Here is a 7,683-nt window from a genome sequence, read left to right on the forward strand (position 1 = left end):
ATAGAGAAAGGGGTGTGTTTGTGAGTGAGAGAGAGAGAGGATGGGAGAAATATGCACCATGTGTATAATAGAGAAGAGGGATATATATGAAGAGGATATGAAGGGAGATATAAAAGGATGAGGGGAAAGACAAACAATAGGAAAAGTACTTAGATGATCTTTCATACTTCTATGATGTACCTATTACACACTTCGTCAAAACAATAATTATTATTATTTCTTTTTTGTTACAGTTAAACATGGGAAATACCAATTGATCACAATTATTTTTTTTTGCACACTTTGTCGAAGCAATAATTGTTATTATTTCTTTTACGCTATTTATCCTAAAGTTGTCGTCTACGAGCAGTTAAACATGGGAAAAACCATATGTTATCGTCTACAAGCAGTTAAACATGAGAAATACCAATGGATCACAGGGAAAAACCATACGTTTTCATTTTAACCAGCTTATTTTTTACTATAAAGAGTCAAAGCTAACCAAATTAAAATCCCTTGCGGTGAGCGTGGATCGAACACGCGACCTTCAGATCTTCAGTCTGACGCTCTCCCAACTGAGCTATCCCCGCATATATTCAAAATTCTATTATCCAAGTTCTCAGTTCGATCTATAAAGTATGCATCCTGCAATTCGTTCATTGCCTCTTCGAAGTTAGGGGTTATTAATCCCACATTCGGTGCGATTGACAAATGAAGGCAAATACAGATTCTCTAAATGAGGGCTTTTATACTCCTTTCTTCATGGGGAGCCGCGTGGTTAAAACAGAGCGAACTATTCTTTCTCCTTTTACTAAAGAATACTATGTCTTTGCCACTCAAAGCGGCATACGCCAAGTTTTGGAGGCTTCCTCTACCCACAGGGGAGACTCAATAACAGAACCAAACGAATATAGCAGGCATATCTTCAAATTATGATTACGCGCTGGTGGAATTTGATAAAAGAGTGAAGGTTCTTTTCATATGTTTTCTTGAAGTGTTTGATTCAACAACATGTCATAGTTCAGAATTAGCGATCTTCAGCAAAATTTCTAAATTTCATTTAATGGTCACTCGCAGATTGCACCATTACTTGTATTGTCATTGTTGATAAAGGGAGTCGATCCTATGACCTGCTTACTTGGATAGTCTTTCTCTTTCCCTACATCTGCTTTCTAGTTGTACTACATAGCTGATACCAGCGCACATATTCTGTCATTCCTGTGACCCATTCGGACTTTTATCACGGTGGGCTTCCTATCTAAAGAGAAGCAGCCATACGAATTTTTTATGGACATTTCATCTTTTATCATGTCAAGTATTGCTATCAATTTAAGGAAGAAATTGATGGCCATTTCATCTTTTATCAGGTCGAAGTATTGCTATCAATTTAAGGAAGAAATTGAATAATCAATTGAGACCAACCTTAAACATCACACGTTAAGGAGAAAATTAAGTTTGAAAAAAAAAAGTCAACTTTGACTATTTAACACTTCTAGTATTAAAAAGAAGCGTAGTCTGTGATGTGAAGGCACTGATTATACAATTAGACTAATTGATATTATTCAACAAACTGGTTTGTTAAAAAACTATTGTTCTTTATCGTGTAGCCAAGAGGAATAGATTGCGACTATACCCAAGATGGAGAAATAATCATTGCGAGATACTTAGTGCATATGTAATGATTAGTCAGCATGAGTGATTTGTTTTCTATGTGCAAAATCCCTACAATTTTAATAGGCTCATAATAGTTTTGAAATAGTGGACACTTTATGTGAAAATTAACACTATTGCAATCACCGATTATTAATCTCCTATCATAAGCAATTATTAAACTGCTAAAAACAAATTCACAACTAATATTGAAAAATAACACAATTGGAACTTTACCAATAAAATATGGAAATAAATTCACAACACAAAGAACACTATATTTTCAGACAACTTTATCCTTGGAAAAACCCCTAAGGGAAAACGAATTCTACAGATGGAAAATATATTAACTTCAGCAAATCAAGAGATAAAAAAGTTCTTGCCTCTCATTGGAGAATTCAGACAACCTCCTAATTTCTCCTGCTGAAATTCCCCACTGCTATCCCCAACACTACCACCGCGCCCATGGTAACACTACAAGACCATTTGCTATCACTGCAAATGCTTCTACAACTTGTGTTCCTTTGTTTTGTTCACCAAATTCCTCTTTTGACCCGCCTTTTATACTACCTAACCAAGAGGTTTCTAGTTGCTTCTTGATCAAGACAACCAAATGAAGAATTTTTTAGTTGCTTCTTGATAACAACCTAACCAAGAAGTTTCTAGTTGCTTCTTGATAACAACTTAACCAAAAAGTTATTAGTTGTTTCTAGAAGGAGTTAGTTAATTAACAAATATTTGCTAATTAATGACATATGGATGAACAGTTGTCCAAGCTATCTAAAACTAACACTCTGTCTTAGTGAGGAAGTTGTTCTGCATGGCACCCAACTTATCTTTGAAGAAGATGAAGTTTGCCTTCCCCAATGCCTTAGTTAGAATGTCTGCTACCTACTCCTTTGTAGGTATGCACTATAGCTGAACAACCCCCTATTGTACATAGTCTCTGATAAAGTGATATTTGATGTCTATATGTTTAGACCTATCATGAAACACTGGATTCTTAAACAACTTGATGCAACTCTTATTGTTGTAGTGTATTACAATACTCTAAACCTTCTAACCAAAAAAGGATGCTAACAAAATTTAAAGCTATATTAATTCACAAGTCACCATGCTAGTTGCTATGTATTTTGCTTCTATTGAACTCAAAGCCACAGATTTATGCTTCTTGCTAAATCAAGATACAACTTCTAATCCCAAACTGTAACAACACCCTAAAGTGCTCCTTTTGCCTATTGTACTTCCCACCCAATCTACATTAGTATAGCCCATCAACATGATACCTTCACTTTGAACATATCTAATCCCCCACTCAACTATACCATGCAAGTAATGCAATACATACTTGGTTGTTGTGCAATGCATTCTCTTTGGTTCAACCATGAACTAACTAAGAGAGTTTACTGCAAATGCTATATCTGGCCTAGTGTTGATCAAATACATAAGCAAAAAAATAAACTATCCATATAAGGAAGGATCTACATGGTTCTCTTTAGATGTATCTACCTTCCTCCGATTCATGATCATGGGTGTAGACATGGCTTTGCAATCCTCCATCATAAATTCTTGAAGTTTTCAATACAATATTTCCCTTGACTAAGGAAAATCTCTCCATATGTCTACCACATCCCCATGCCTAGAAAGTAATGCATAAGTCTTAAGTCCTCCATCTCAAATTCTTTTGCAAGGTCCCTCTTGCAATCTTCTATGAGCCCTAGTGAATTTGTAAGAAACAAGTCATCGACATAAAGAACAAGAATGAGAATCTCACCAACAACCACAAAGTAGTAGAGGTTAGCATCCTCTTTAGTCTTCTCAACTTCTGTTTACTACAAGTATGGGTCAATGCACTCATACCACACTCTTGGAGCCTACTTGAGTCTGTACAATGCTCTCTTCAATTTTCACACGTGGGTCTCTTTGTTGTGTGCTACAAAGCCTTCTGGTTGCTCTATGTATACCTCCTCCTTTAACTAACCATTAAAGAATGTTGTCTTGACATCCATTTGATGGATTTTCCATCCAATTTGTGTCACAAATAAAATCACAGCTCATATAGAAGTATACCTAGCCACTGGAGCAAATGTCTCCTTGTAGTCTATTCCCTCCTTCTGAGAGAACCCCTTGGCCATGAACCTTGCCTTGTATTTCTCAATGCTACCATATGCAACATGCTTTATCTTATAGATCTAGTGTGATCTAGCAACTACTCTATCTATTGGTCTAGGAACTACCTCCCACGCATCATTTTGCATTATTGAGGAATACTTGTCAACCATAGCATCTCCCCATCTTTGATGCTCTATAGCCTCCTAACTAACTAGAAGGCTCACTATCTACCAACTAACTAACTAATGCCACATAGTCATTGAACTTGGTTGGTTGTCTCTACTGTCTAGTACTCTTTATAGGAGCTCCCACAAACTCTTGAGTACCCCTTTGTGTCTCTTGAACCTCATGCTTACTATTGCCAATAGTAAAGGATGAAATATCAACCTCTATGTCTTCTAATTGTATCTCCTATTACACCTATTGCTCCATTCTCTATTAAACTTCACCACCTAAGCTAAAACTTGTACTTGTGCTTTGCTACACTTGCCTAGGCCTTAGAGCTTCTGCTAGTTGCTCACTTTGATCATCTATTGGAAAATCTCTAGACCTTCTAAATGCCTTGTCATCCATGAACTTAACATCACATCTAACAAAAATTCTTCTGCTCTTGGGGATAAAAATTCTATATGCCTTTTAGGTTTCACTATACCCAACAAAGTACCCCCTCTCTATAGTCTACTCTAGCTTGTTACATGTATCACATGGAATATGACAATATGCCAAACTCCCAAATACTCTGAAATGGCTAACATCAAGCTTCTTTCCTGTGAAAGCTTCCTCTCATGTCATCCTCCCTAGTACCTTATGTAGTCTTGAATGTAGATTATTGTACAACACGCTTCTGCCAATAAGTAGTGGAGCATATCCTAGTCATGTAGAATAGCTCTTTCTGCCTCCAATATAGAACTTTTCTTCCTCTTAGCAACTCCATCCTACTATGGGTTGTAAGCAACAATCCACTCTCTCTTGATTCCTTCTCTAGTACAGAACTCCTTGATGTTATTTCCTTTGTACTCACCTCCATTGTTTGACTGAAGAACCTTTATCTTCTTTCCTATTCATTTCTCTACTAGAACCTTGAACTCTATGAATTGATTGAAAACCTCATCCTTAGTCTTCAAGAAGTATATCCACATCTTCCTAGAGAAATCATCATTAAAGTAACATAGTACTCATATCCTTTGATAGACTTTATCGACATTGACCCACATACATCTGAATGTACTAGATCAATACCACCTTCAAATCTAGTGTCACTCCTTGGAAAAGATGATTTCACAAACTTCCCGAACATGTATCCTTTATATACATCATCACGCTCTATGCTCATCTTTGGAGCACTTGTCACCATCTCATGAAGCAATTTGAGTGTTCCATAATGAATATGGCCTATCCTCCTATGCCATAGCTCTCCAAGATCTTTAGGATTACTACTTCTCATGAGTGCCTTAGGAGTAGAAAATTGCAACCTATAAAGGTGACCACTCCCAACTCTAATAGCTATGGCTAATTTCCAATGCTTGAGCTTAATCAACATATGTCGCTCTAAAGAGTACATTATACCCCCTATCCTGAAGAATAGATACAAAAATCAAATTAATACCTAAGCTTGGTAGATTTAATACATCATGAACTAGAATTATCTTTCCATTCTCCTTCAGAAATTGAATAGTCCCTTTCCCAACTGGGTTGAGTTTGGACAACTTTCCCATAGAAATCTAGCTATTGACCAGTGTTCTCCTTCTTATAACTAGAGAAATACTCTCTAACTCCTATTATATGAAATGACACCCCACTATCTATATACCATATAGTCTATGAGGTTGAGCTCACCATACAAGCTATAAGTGCAAACTCATCTTCCAGTCTATTAGAGAGTTCTCTGCACTTGCTGAATCTGCCACTTGCTTCCTTGCCTTCTTCCTCTCTAGGAAATCACTAACATAGTGACCATACTCATGGCATCCAAAGAACTTGACCATAGAAACGTCCTTCTTCTTCTCACTTTGTGAATTTGATCCTTTGTTAGATCCCTTCTTTGCTTTCCCTTTCCCTGCTAGGGAAAGATTCTCTTGTTCCACCTCACTTTTCTAAATTTTGTTGGACTCATTGACAAGAATTAGTCTAAAATCTTCCTAAGTGAAATCAATCCATAGTTGATCTCAACTTGGTAAGGTATCCCATCCACTGATAACTTGAACAAAGATAATCCACTATTTAGAAACCCCATTTAGGGATATTCTCACTAGCTCATCCTTATTGGGACTATCTCGAACAATTGCTAACTTGTCCTTCACAAGTCTAAGCTTGGTGAGGTAACTTTTACCATCTTCTCCCTAGTTCATCTGGGTATTCTTTAGCTTCTCTCTAGGAATCATCTTCCTATTTGTGGTAGCATTTTGGTACAAATTCAGAATGGCATCCGACATCTTCTTTGCTGTGTCTGGCTCTATGATATGTGGAATAATATGATCCTTGACACCATCAAGGATAATCCTCCTTGCCTTGGCATCATCCTTGTTATATGTTGCAAGTTGTGTTACATCCATTGGTATAGGTACAACACAGGTAATGTAATCCTTGATACCATTCTCTGCCAATAATAAAGAAACTATGGCCTTTTAGACACCAAAATTTGAGGCACCATCCAATATGTCTGGATCTCTCAAACTAGCTGAAACCATCTCAAGGGATTAAAGGAATAATAATTTTGAAGAGATCAAAATTTCTTTCTTCTGGCAAAACTCTTCTACCCTCAACAAAGCTCTGATACCATGTGAAAATCAGTACTATTGTAGTCACTAATTATTAATCTCCTATAGTAAATGGTTATTAAATTTTTGCAAACAAATTCATAGCTAATATCAAGAAATAACACAACTACAACTTCACTAATAAAATAGGGAAAGAAATTCAAAACATAAAGAACACAATATATTTGGACAAATTGTCCCTGGAAAAACTCTTAAGGGAAAAGCAGTTTTGTAGATGAAAAATATACTAACTTCAACAAATCAAGAGATACCAAATTTCTTGGCTCTCAATAGCAAAATTCAGACAACCTCCTAATTTCTCTTGCTGATATTCCCCATTGCCATCCCCAACGCTATCACTGCACCCTTGCTAACACTACAAGACCATTTTTTATCACTGCAAATGCTTCTACAACTTGTGTTTCTCTACTTAGTTCACCAAATGCTTCCCTTGACCCCCCTTTTATACTACCTAACCAAGAATTTTCTAGTTGCTTCTTGATAACAATCTATCCAAGAAGTTTCTAGTTGCTTCTTGATAATAACCAAACCAATAGGTTACTAGTTAGTTCTAGGAGTCAATTAATTAACAAATATTTTCTAATTAATCACATATGGATGAACAGTTGTCCAAGCTAACTAAAACTAACACTATAGTCTTTGAAAGTTTTATTTGGTGATGATGAATATATTATAATGTATAAGCTAGAAACACATTCAACATACACATATACCTACAATTATGGAACAATATACTCTTGTAATGATACAAAAATAAAACAAATAGGTTAAACCCTATAGGTATAGAATATCACAAGGTAAAAAAAAAACATTCCTCCATAAAAAGGAATATCAAAGCCACTATAGACAACCAAGGACACTCAAACATGGAATGGATCAGACTCTCAAAGCAAGTCATACAGTGAATAAAAAATGATATTATAAAGATGGAGTAAGAATCTATTACATAATAACAACACTGATGATTAGAAGAGAATAATTTTGATTATTGTAACCAATTATAAGGATTCATTTCCATAACTTAAAAATAAATTCAAATTTGTAAAGACACATATGGATAAAAGTTCGTAAATTGAATTTTCATTTGGTAGCCAAAATTTAAATAAAAATTTCTCATATCCCTTAGACTTATAAAGAGAAATAAAAGATCAACAATTATATAGAA

General features: G+C 35.7%; 2 non-coding genes across 2 annotated transcripts; one reads left to right on the forward strand and one right to left on the reverse strand.

Moving 5' to 3' along the window:
• Positions 1–496: 496 nt before the first annotated feature.
• TRNAF-GAA (transfer RNA phenylalanine (anticodon GAA)) lies at positions 497–569 on the reverse strand. The gene has a single exon. It is a non-coding gene; the product is annotated as a tRNA-Phe (tRNA).
• A 178-nt stretch (positions 570–747) lies between these two features.
• On the forward strand, positions 748–867 carry LOC149560571 (U5 spliceosomal RNA). Its single transcript, XR_016364288.1, has one exon. It is a non-coding gene; the product is annotated as a U5 spliceosomal RNA (small nuclear RNA).
• Positions 868–7,683: the final 6,816 nt, after the last annotated feature.

This window comes from Cupressus sempervirens, chromosome 4 (genome assembly GCF_028749045.1).
Source record: "Cupressus sempervirens isolate cs-2001-9-10 chromosome 4, ASM2874904v1, whole genome shotgun sequence".
Taxonomy (NCBI): domain Eukaryota; kingdom Viridiplantae; phylum Streptophyta; class Pinopsida; order Cupressales; family Cupressaceae; genus Cupressus; species Cupressus sempervirens.